General features: G+C 37.2%; 1 non-coding gene across 1 annotated transcript; it reads left to right on the top strand.

Annotated features, from left to right (window-relative positions):
• The first annotated feature begins 6,893 nt into the window (after positions 1-6,893).
• On the top strand, positions 6,894-7,104 carry LOC130018183 (small nucleolar RNA U3). Its single transcript, XR_008791490.1, has one exon. It is a non-coding gene; the product is annotated as a small nucleolar RNA U3 (small nucleolar RNA).
• Positions 7,105-10,774: the final 3,670 nt, after the last annotated feature.

The raw sequence follows: 10,774 nt of genomic DNA, 5'->3' as shown, positions 1-10,774 counted from the left end.
TTTACAGTTAGACTTCATAATAAATAATGGATTTCATTTCACATTTGATGTTCTATCATTTTTTGTTGTTGTGGGGCAGTGTTTTGGAGCAGTTGAGATTTGGGAGACTCTCTGATAGTTCTTGTATCAGGTTCGAAGTCATCATTATAAAACTAATCCTGAGCCATAGAACATATTCAACTAATATTTATTGAGTAAATAAATATTTGGTGCATGGATGGTATGTGACTTTGGGCCAAATGCTTAATGGCTTCACTCTAATCACCGCTGTTACCACCAACAGCAGTGAAGCAGCAGCAAAATTCCAACATTCAGCATCGTTTGAAATTACATGTACTATTCCTGTCTTCCCTAGTCTGTCAGAGAATCGCACCAGATAAGAACAGGATGTGTGTTTCTTTCTCTTTTGATTGCAACCTCGTAATGTTTGCCCAAGTCTCTCTGTTAATAGTGACATGCCTCCACTTTGCTTCACCTGTGAAGAACCTGTCTAAGAATTGATAGATCTGGACTGGAGGGTGGCCAATTAGGTAATGGCCTCCAGCAAGAGCGGACTCGGTGGAAGACCCGCCTTTGAACTGTGAGGAGTGGAACTAAAGGGCGCAGCTGTTTATAAATCAGAGAGGAAAGAACAAGGTTACACCTGTAGGTTGACTTCGCAGCTGTATTTTCTCAGCTCAAATACTAGAGTAGTGTAATGATAGCTAAAGCCATATTCAGATTAATTAAGCAATTCTGACTTCAATTATTTAGATAACTCAAGAGAGTGGGTGAATTTTATCTAAAATTAAAGTGTTAATTTCAGAATTGGAGACATTGCCTTAAAGGGTTCCTATTAGAAATTAACTCAGGGGAAATCTGTTACTAAGAGACAGAACAATTTAATGTCAAAGAACAGTGCTAGTAGGAGCTGGCCAGTAGTTTTAAATTTAAAGCCTGGGATCTAATATCACCTCGGTTAAATAGTGACAGAGAACATGTCACAAATTAAATTGTAGACATCTTCCTGCAAGAAATTGCTTCTAATTACCTGTTACCTTCTAAACTTGGCTGTGATTTGTTCAAAGGAACTGACTAGTAAGAGGAACAGACGAAGATCTGGGTCCTGCTGGTTTTAATATGTTACTATTAAAATTTCTGCAGTAGCATAGATAATTCTGTTTTATAGTTTGTAGGACGTTGGTATGCTTAAACTGGAGAGTCTCTCTGAACAGTCTCTGACCATTCCCAAGTCTGTGTACATTTATCACCATGCATCTCAAGATAATTTTTTTTCTTTCACTGGTTTTCTTTTTTTGTCTCCAAAAATGCTACAAATTCAATGTAATAGTGTTGCAATTTTAATGAGAAGTCATAAAATGCAAAAAAGTTGTTTTTATTATCCAATTACATTTCTTTCTTAACATTTAAATATACTGGAATTGACTTACTGTTGGTCTGCAGGATCCAAGGAAAATTTTGCAAAGGAAACATTTAGGTAGGAAGTTAGCTGTGCTTAATTTTATAATTTGAATCTCTTCTAGATATAAAATGGACCCTTCGAAATATAAATTCACTCATCTAAAATATGTAAGACTTCATAGTTGAAACAAGGATCCAAGATATGTTCCAGTGTTATAATTCATGCTTTGCATGTATAAGGCCCTATGCACAATCCTAGCTCCATGTGCAAAAAAAAAAATGTTCTTATCCAGTTTGAAATGAATAACTTTCATAAAACTTATTGTTTTTTAAATTTAAAGGGATCAACTTTGTTAACTCATTTGTGTTAGAAAATAAATTATATTGTTTAACTTTAGTAATATGTCAGATTCATGTTTGTGGTATGTGAACTCACAGTTAGTCATGATAACCCAATATGGGACATATTGAGAAGAAAAAAGTATAAAATTAGTCATTTATGAGTGATTTACTTTTTATGTATACTGGCTAATATAACTTAAATGATGATAATTTATACCTATGTGATGCTTCACAGTTTACAAAGTATTTCCATGTGAGTATTTTTATTTGATTACCAGGAAAGCCCTATGGGGATAGCTAAGCAGGAATCTTTATTATCTAAAAATAAATTGAATGTCAGAAAGGTTATTTGATCACTTCACGAAGCTAATAATAGGTGGCAGAACCAGGCTTTGATAGAACACAAATATTGGCATAAATACTATCACATTCATTTTCCCTAAACCACCAACAGAACTGTCATTAAATTGTCATCAAATACATGGGCTGTTTTAAACCAAAAAAAAAAGCACATTCTTTAGGATTTTAACCAAGTTTTCCAAATAAGTTAGTAGATACTTCTGTGGATATTTATGCAGTAATTTGTTTTTCACTAAATGGTACCCCCAAGATTTATCTCTCTGTAGTTAACTGGATGTATTGTTTCATGGATTGTGTCCTGTGGTTCCAACTGGGGTAAGTGACAGCTGTCTGTGCATTAATGAAGCTTGAAGGCTGTTTTCCATCAGAAGGAGGAACAGATCATTGCTTTTCACCCTTATCCTTTGAACTATTTAACTTTACAGCCATCTGAGTCAACTTTTATTCTTTTAGTACATGTTCTGGAATTTTAAAAGGAGAGAGGCAGAGAAGTTCAGCTCCTAAGTAGACAGCTTTTGTCAAATGTTACTCCCGCGTTGTGTTTTACAAGGTTCCTTTTGTTCTGTGGTAAATGGCAGTGTCTTTCAAGAAAAAAAGTGGTAACTTATAAATATCTCCTTTTGCATTCGATTTCTGTGTACCTTGTAGAATGCTTAAGTTTGGTTCACAGTATGGTTTTTCCTTTAAGAAGCATGAGGAGATCATTTTGCTTTCTGATATTAATTTTATGTGTCACTCTTAAGAAGTTCTTGAGTGGTGGAAAATGGATGTATAAGAATCATTTCTTTTTTTCAGGTTTCGTTCTGCTTTTCTTAGATGGTATTTTAAGAAGAAACACTGTCTTCTGAGTTTTGATGGGGAAAAAAAAACGGATCAGCCTCTGACTTCCAGAAACCCATCTGGCTCAGTGAGCTGGGTCATGTTATTCTTTGACTAGACATAAACAATCTCACAGAATCCTAATCTCAGACAAGGTTACTCTGAGATCATGATAAAAGGAGATAAAGCGAGGTCACTCCATAATTCTGTCTCAGCACAGACAAAAACAGGGTCACTATGCCACCCACAGAATATCAAACACTGCCTTACTCATCTGAAATGCGGGACGGTTACTTCCTTATCAATTATGGCTTGATCTTTATTCTGTCTCCCCTCCCCATCAATAAAGTTTATTGAGCTATTTAATCATAGAAGTTTCTATGCTTTCTGGCAGTATGCAGTCTTGACTGAACCCTGACCTGCTAGATCCTCCCCCAAATAACTCAAAGACAAAATTTTAGACTAGGCTCTCTTTGTCTTCTACTGAGACATGTCTTGATTCCCAAAGCAAAAGAAATCTGAAATTAAACTTGCTTCAACTAGAAGTGCATTCTTATTGGTTTTGACTGAGAGATATTGAGGGGAATTTTAAAGATTTTTATTAGTCTCAATAGTTATAGGAAATTGAGCAAAATTGTGTAGTTTTTTAATGGTGGTAAAGCAAAGATATACTCATGTTTTTTTTTCCATTTCATATAATTTCTAATATGCCCCTTTTACTCATTTCCTCACAAGTAAATTACCTTTTGAATTGTTTGCACTCGGATTTTCTTTCAGTAGTTGTATGGGCTGGAGAGATAGTACAGCGGTAGGGCGTTTGCCTTGCACGCAGCCAACATGGCCAACCCTAGTTCGATTCCTCTGCCCCTCTTGGAGAGCCCGGCAAGCGATCGAGAGTATCTCGCCCACACAGCAGAGCCTGGCAAGCCACCCGTGATGTATTCGATATGCCAAACACAGTAACAACAATGTTTTTTTTAGAAAGTACAAAACTTTAGAGATATATTAGGAATACTTGGGCTTTGCATGCTGAAACCCAGGTTTGATCCACGAAACTATATAGGGTCACCCAAATACTACCAGAAATGACTGTTAGGCACCAAGACTGGAGTAACTCCTGCCACCACTGGATGTAGCCTCAAGCTTCAACATAAATTAAAAAGTAAAATTAAATAAAAAGTATAGATGCAAGAAAGGTAGCTGGATGGAATGTAGCATGTGCTTTGCATGTGGAACTGCTTTTTTCTTTTTCCTTTTTTTTTTTTTGGAATCACCATGAGATACAGTTACAAAGCTTTCATGTTTGAATTTCAGACATACAATGATCGCACACTTCTCCCTCCACCAATGCACGTTTTGGGACTTCTGCTTTGATCCTTGTCACTGCTGGATTCCCTGAGTACCATCAGGAGTAACCTCAAGTACTGAGCTGAAAGTGACACCTGAGAACCACTGGATGTAGTCTAGAAAACAAACTAAAAAATGTTAAAATGTAGCAAAAAGTTATTTTAATCAGTAAATATATAAATGTTTTAAATTTCTTATGGAAAGGACATTGTATTATATAGTACAAAATTTGCAGTTGTGAATTGTTGAAAAAATAAATCTATGCACATATTGTAGTAAATTAACCACTGAGTCTGCTTCTATACTTTATCATATAAATGTCCCTTTTGTCTTAATTCATCTGCTTTTTTCCTTTGCCCTTCTTATAACCACTAATTGTTCTGATAGACCAAAGGACTCTTCTCATTTAGTGCATTCATTTAGTTCATTTTATTTATTTTTATTTAATTAATTTTCCCTTTATGCCACAGTGAGTAAAATTACGAAATGTTTATCTTTCTCCTTCTGACTTATCACTAAAGATAATGATTTTAAAAGCCAGAATGATAGTTTAGTGGGTAGTGTGTTGCCTTGCACATGGCAAACCCAGGTTTAATTCCTAACACCACAAAATGTGCCCTGAGCACTGTCAGGCATGATACTGAGTGCATGGCCACACATAAGCCCTGAGCACCACTGGACGTGAACCCTCCCAAACAATATATATGTATGCTGTACAGACATGAATTTCGGGCTGGAGCGGTAGCACAGTGAGTAGAGAGTAGGGCCTTTGCCTTGCACGCAGGTTTTATTTCTCTGTCCCTCTCGGAGAGCCCAGCAAGCTACTGAGAATATCTCGCCTGCACAGCAGAACCTGGCAAGATCCTCGTGGCATATCTGATATGCCAAAAACAGTAACAGCAAGTCTCACAATGATGACATTACTGGTGCCCACTTGAGCAAATCGATGAACAACGGGAGGACAGTGCTACAGACAGTGCTATCTACTTGCCATCTGCATGTTTTCTTGGAAGAAGTATCTATGTAGATTTTAGCTCATTTTTAATCAGATTATTTTTATGTTGACTTTGATGAATTTTTATAATTTAAATATTAACCCCTTGTCTAAAACATCATATGCAATTCTTTTCTTCCCACTTCAAAGGTTGTTTTCATTTTCATGAAAGCTTTTTTTTTCACTGTGCAGGAGCTTTTTCATTTGCTATAATTTCATTTGCTTGTTTTTGCTTTTGTTTTCTTTTCTGGTAGATTTAACTTCCTAAACACATCAGTGAGACCGATGTCAAGAATATACTGCCTGTATTTTCTTTTGAGTATTCTTTGGTTTAGTTCTCACATACAATTTATTAATCCATTTTAAACTGGGTACTTTTTAAAACCTGTTGGTTTTAGATAGTGACCTAGTTTTATACTTTTACATGTGGCTGTTGATTTTCCCTACACTATTAATTGAAGAGATGTTTCTTGCTACATTGTAAGCTTTTGTGTATTTTGTCATAAATTAGCTGTGCATATATATGTAGTTTTGTTTCTGGGATTTCATTATTTTTAATGTTCAGAACCAGAAATACTCAAGTTTGCCTTAAATTGGAATCGCCTTAAATATTCATCAAGGGTAGAATTATGATATTTTCATACTCTAAAATAACACTGAGCAATTAAAAAGTAACTAATATTACATACAACTGCATAGTCTCAAGAATCACATTGAGTAAAAATGTCAGACACAAAATAGTATCACTATGATGTATAAAAACACATAAAACTTAGCTATGGCAATCAGTATTAGAAAAGTACCAGCTTAAGGAGAGGGCTACTATAAGGAGATGAAGAGGGATTTTTTGATATGATGTGCTTTTTTCTATTCTAGTGATTGCTAGTAATACAGTACTGTATCACTGTATCACTGTCATCCTGTTCATAGATTTACTCGAGCAGGTGCCAGTAATGTCTCTATTTGTCCCAGCCCTGAGATTTTAGCAGCCTCTCCTTACTCATCCTTCCCAATGATTGGAGGCTCTTTCAGGGTCAGGAGAATGCGACCTGTTATAGTTACTGATTTTGGCATATCGAATACACCATGGGGAGCTTGCCAGGCTCTGCCCGAGCGGGCAGAGTACTCTCAGTAGCTTGCCAGGCTCTCCAAGAGGCATATATATATATATATATATATGCCTCTTGGAGAAATGTATATATATATATATATATATATATATATATATATACACTTCTCTCTATGATTTTTTTGCCTACTGTCCAGACTCCATCAAACATGATGTTGCAACTATGGAAAATGGGTAAAAGTGTCCTATGATATATGTGGATCTGGAAAGTGGCCTGGAGCGTGATGGAAGTTAGGCAGTGGAGGTTGGCTGTCAGAGCTGGGTTCCCCGGAGTGGGGAGGTCACCCGTCCCCCTCTGGGGCGCCTCTAGTGAAAAGAGCCTGGTGTGGAGACCGTGAGTACATAGTACTATTTTAAATAATCAAATTACACACTAAATATGTGTGCATTTTTCTTAAATGTATGTATATTTTAATTCATCAAAAGGGAAGAAGCAACAATTTGGGACAAGTAGTTAGATGATTGAAAGTTTATATGGAAGATGATTCAAAGTTTATATGGGAGACTATACTTTCAGGGATCATTTCCATAGTTCTTTACTAGAGAAGTTTCTCTGATCCTGTAGAGCACGTGAAACATGAGGAAGACCCTGAGCATCCTCTCTTGAACATGAATCTGGTTCTATGTGTTGCTTGTGCAACTACCTTTTACAATTGATAATGGTTCTTCTCTTTCTTAATGAGGGAAAGGGAGAGGATGCAGTCTGAGTGGTTTCTTGGGAAAAAAAGTTTATACAGCACATTGGGTTTTACCAACTCTAATAAAATACATTTTTACACACTGGATAGTGAATATACATTTAGAATTCTTACCTTAATCAAAAATTTATTTAGAAAGAATAGAGTGCATGCACATTTTTCCTGAATAATGCATTTTCACACATTGACCTGCGTGTTTACACTTTTGGTGAATGAGTCAAGGCTATCTGGGAAGTTTTGCATTTCCCAAATATCTGGTATCTTTGTAGCAGTTGATTATTTTATTTCTCAGAATGTGGAACTTTCGCAATTGTGGAACTTTCTTTCAAAGTAAGAACAGGTCTAGGTATAGAAATACCTGACATTATTTAAGTAAAATGTGATCTTTTGCTGGGAGCTCTATTTGAAAGCCAACCTAAAATAAAAATTAAAATTATTTTAATTTCTTTCAAATGAACTCTCAATTGTGTTATATTGATTGCATTGGTAATACTGATATATTGCCTATTTTTACCCCAGTACCACAACGATTAATTATTATCATTTTGTAGTATAGTTTGTATACATTTTAGTAGTATAGTATGTCAGGTCACTAGATAGCTAAATATATATATATATATATATAAATTTTCGTCACACTGGCAATGGTCAGGGGTTACTCCTGGTTCCGCACTCAGAAATTACTCCTGGTGATGCTCAAGAAACTATCTTGGATGCCAGGGATTGAACCTGGGTGGGCTGTGTACAAAGGCAAACACCCTACCTGCTATACTATCACTCTGGCCCTAGTAAGTAAAGTGTTAAAAATAATTTTGATGATAGTGCTTTCTTCTCTGAGATGTCTATGATTTCCAACACATTTTACTATTTATTTTATTCTATTTCTTTGAACAGTGCCAATAAACCAAGAGAATAAACTAATTAAATATAATGTCAAACACTTAAATATAAACTTGAGGAATAAATTAAACAATATGAACTCATTGCAAATTATCATAGAACTTGCAGATTAGTCAGGAATAATATTGGAATATTAAGGAATATAAAGAAGGAAATTAGAATTGCTTTTATTTCATCTTTTGCATGTATGTATATGTGTGTGCAACTTCAATCCAATAGAGTAACATTCAGTCTTTATATAGAACCATGAGTATTCATAGTTCTATGGTTCAATAAATGGTGGTAGGGCGTTTGCCTTGCACGCAGCCAACATGGCCAACCCGAGTTCGATTCCTCTGCCCCTCTCGGAGAGCCTGGCAAGCTACCGAGAGTATCTTGCCCGCACGGCAGAGCCTGGCAAGCCCCCCGTGACGTATTCGATATGCCAGACACAGTAACAACAAAGTCTCCAATGGAGACGTTACTGGGCCCGCTCGTGCAAATCGATGATCAACGGGAGGGCCTTTACATAGGCCTTTAGGGCCTATGTTTCAATAAATATGATACAGTTATAGTTTGTATTTGTGGAACATTTACAAAATTTGACAATATACCATCCTACCACATGGCAAAGCCTGGCAAGCTGCCCGTGGCATATTCGATATGCCAAAAACAGTAACAATAATGGGTCTCATTCCCCTAATCCTGAAAGGGCCTCCAATATGGCAGCATTGGGAAACACAAGTAAGGAGAAGCTGCTAAAATCTCAGGGCTGGGACGAATGGAGATGTTACTGGCATCCACTCGAGTAAATTGATGAACAACAGGATGACAGTGGTACAGTGAAACAGTGATCCTAACCCACAAAGGAAGTTTTAAGAATATCAATTAATTGGTAGTATTAGGCAATTTTTATTAGCCAGCTTACAATGATGTTGAATAACATTGTTTAGTCCTTTCTCCCCCACAGCAGGGAGCTTACGTTTGTTGAATTACACCCAACATAGTGCTCCTAAGAAATCTCTATTTATCTGTGTTTATGTTTAACCTCTCCTCTGTCCTCTGCTTCCCCAATCTGTTAATCACTTATATCCCCAAATCAGACCCTGTGCTTGTAAAGTCATACTCTTCTGAGGACTCTGGATTTTGGATATGCAAATGAAATATTGCTTTTCTCTTTCCTTTATCTCCTTTCCATTGTTTAAATTTAGAGCAATGTCCTTTTTGTCTAGACACAGGAAGACTGCTAATGCTATGCCTTTGTAACTTGGGAGTTAATTGACTATGAATAATATTTACTCCCCATTTGTCATATTGACTTGACTTAAGCCTCAGTTGCCCAAAAGGAAGGTCCTGGTGAGGAACTCACATGGACCCAGGGCAAGCTGTAAGTTACCAGGGAATCCAAAAGGGACAGGCTGTACCCAGCCCTAACATCAAAAGGGACAGGCCAAGTACCATACAACATATAATAAGTTAAGAGCATGGTCATGGACAAACTCTGTCATCACCCAAAAGGAACTTAACTAGTTAAGGACCTTGCTGGGGTTAGAAAAGACTAATCTGGCCTGAGGACTGTAGTCTGGGATATATAACAAGATGTCCCCCTGTAGAGACACCCTTTAAGCTTAATATATCTCTTACTGTATGAATACAAAATGACTAGAAATATTATTCAGATGTAAATTTAAGATGACTGTTTAAATCGATTTGGCCTAAGGAAAGAACTACATCCTAGATGGAATTCTGCCCTTGGGCATATCTCCTGGTAGGAAGAGATTTTGTCCTAGAAGAAGCTTCCCTTCAAGAACGGGCTTTATACTTGTTGATTGTGCAACCATACCTATGTGTAATTGCTTCCGCTAACTTCTGAAGATTTTTTCTCTATAACTAAGGCTGTGGGACTGGGCTCAGTGGAGACTGGAACAACTGCCATGGTGAAACTGGAATAAAGAGATTATCAACCAGTCTGGTGGCCCCCATTCTCTCCTTCAGTCACCTGTCACCTTCCACCAGCCAGCTTGGGGAGGTGGTTTATGGTCACTGAATGCATGTGTCACACATCCACATTTTGAACTCACACAGTGTAATTAAAAATAAATAATGTATTACAATTGAATCTGGGTCAGCCACATGCAAAGCAAACAGAATGATAGCACAGCAGTAGGACATTTGCCTTACACGTGGCCGGCCCGGCCAACCCGGGTTTGACTCCTCCACCCCTCTTGGAAAGCCTGGCAAGCTACCGTGAGTATCTCGCCCGCATGGCAAAGCCTGGAAAGCTACCTGTGACATATTCGATATGCCAAACACAGTAACAACAAGTCTCACAATGGAGACGTTTCTGGTGCCCGCACGAGCAAATGAATGAACAATATGAGGACAGTGCTACAGTGCTACAGTGAATGCATTAGAACTTGATTGATTCTTTTTCTAAAGGGACCTTTAATTTTATATGGCCAGGGATTTGGTGCCACATCTCCTGATGGTTTTGTTTCACTTACTCCTGGCTTTGAGCTCAGGAATCACTTCTGGTGTTGGCCAGGGGACCATATGCAGTGCTAGGATGGCAGCATGCATGGCAAATAAATACCTCACCCAATGTATGATCCCTCTGGCCCAGTGAAGCTTCTAGTTCGTGATAATCTTTGATCCACTTGCTTTATCACGTTCTGCAAGTCTTCCCAGTAATCATTACTCAATATCTTTCTAAAGGAAACCCACGAGAAAGATAAATATATAAATATTTAAATATATAAATACATAGTAACAAACGGAAAAATCTAAAAACAGTAGAAATAGTGA

This window comes from Sorex fumeus, unplaced genomic scaffold (assembly GCF_029834395.1).
Source record: "Sorex fumeus unplaced genomic scaffold, SorFum_2.1 ptg000240l, whole genome shotgun sequence".
Taxonomy (NCBI): Eukaryota; Metazoa; Chordata; class Mammalia; order Eulipotyphla; family Soricidae; genus Sorex; species Sorex fumeus.
This window is presented reverse-complemented; position numbering and strand designations above follow the sequence as displayed.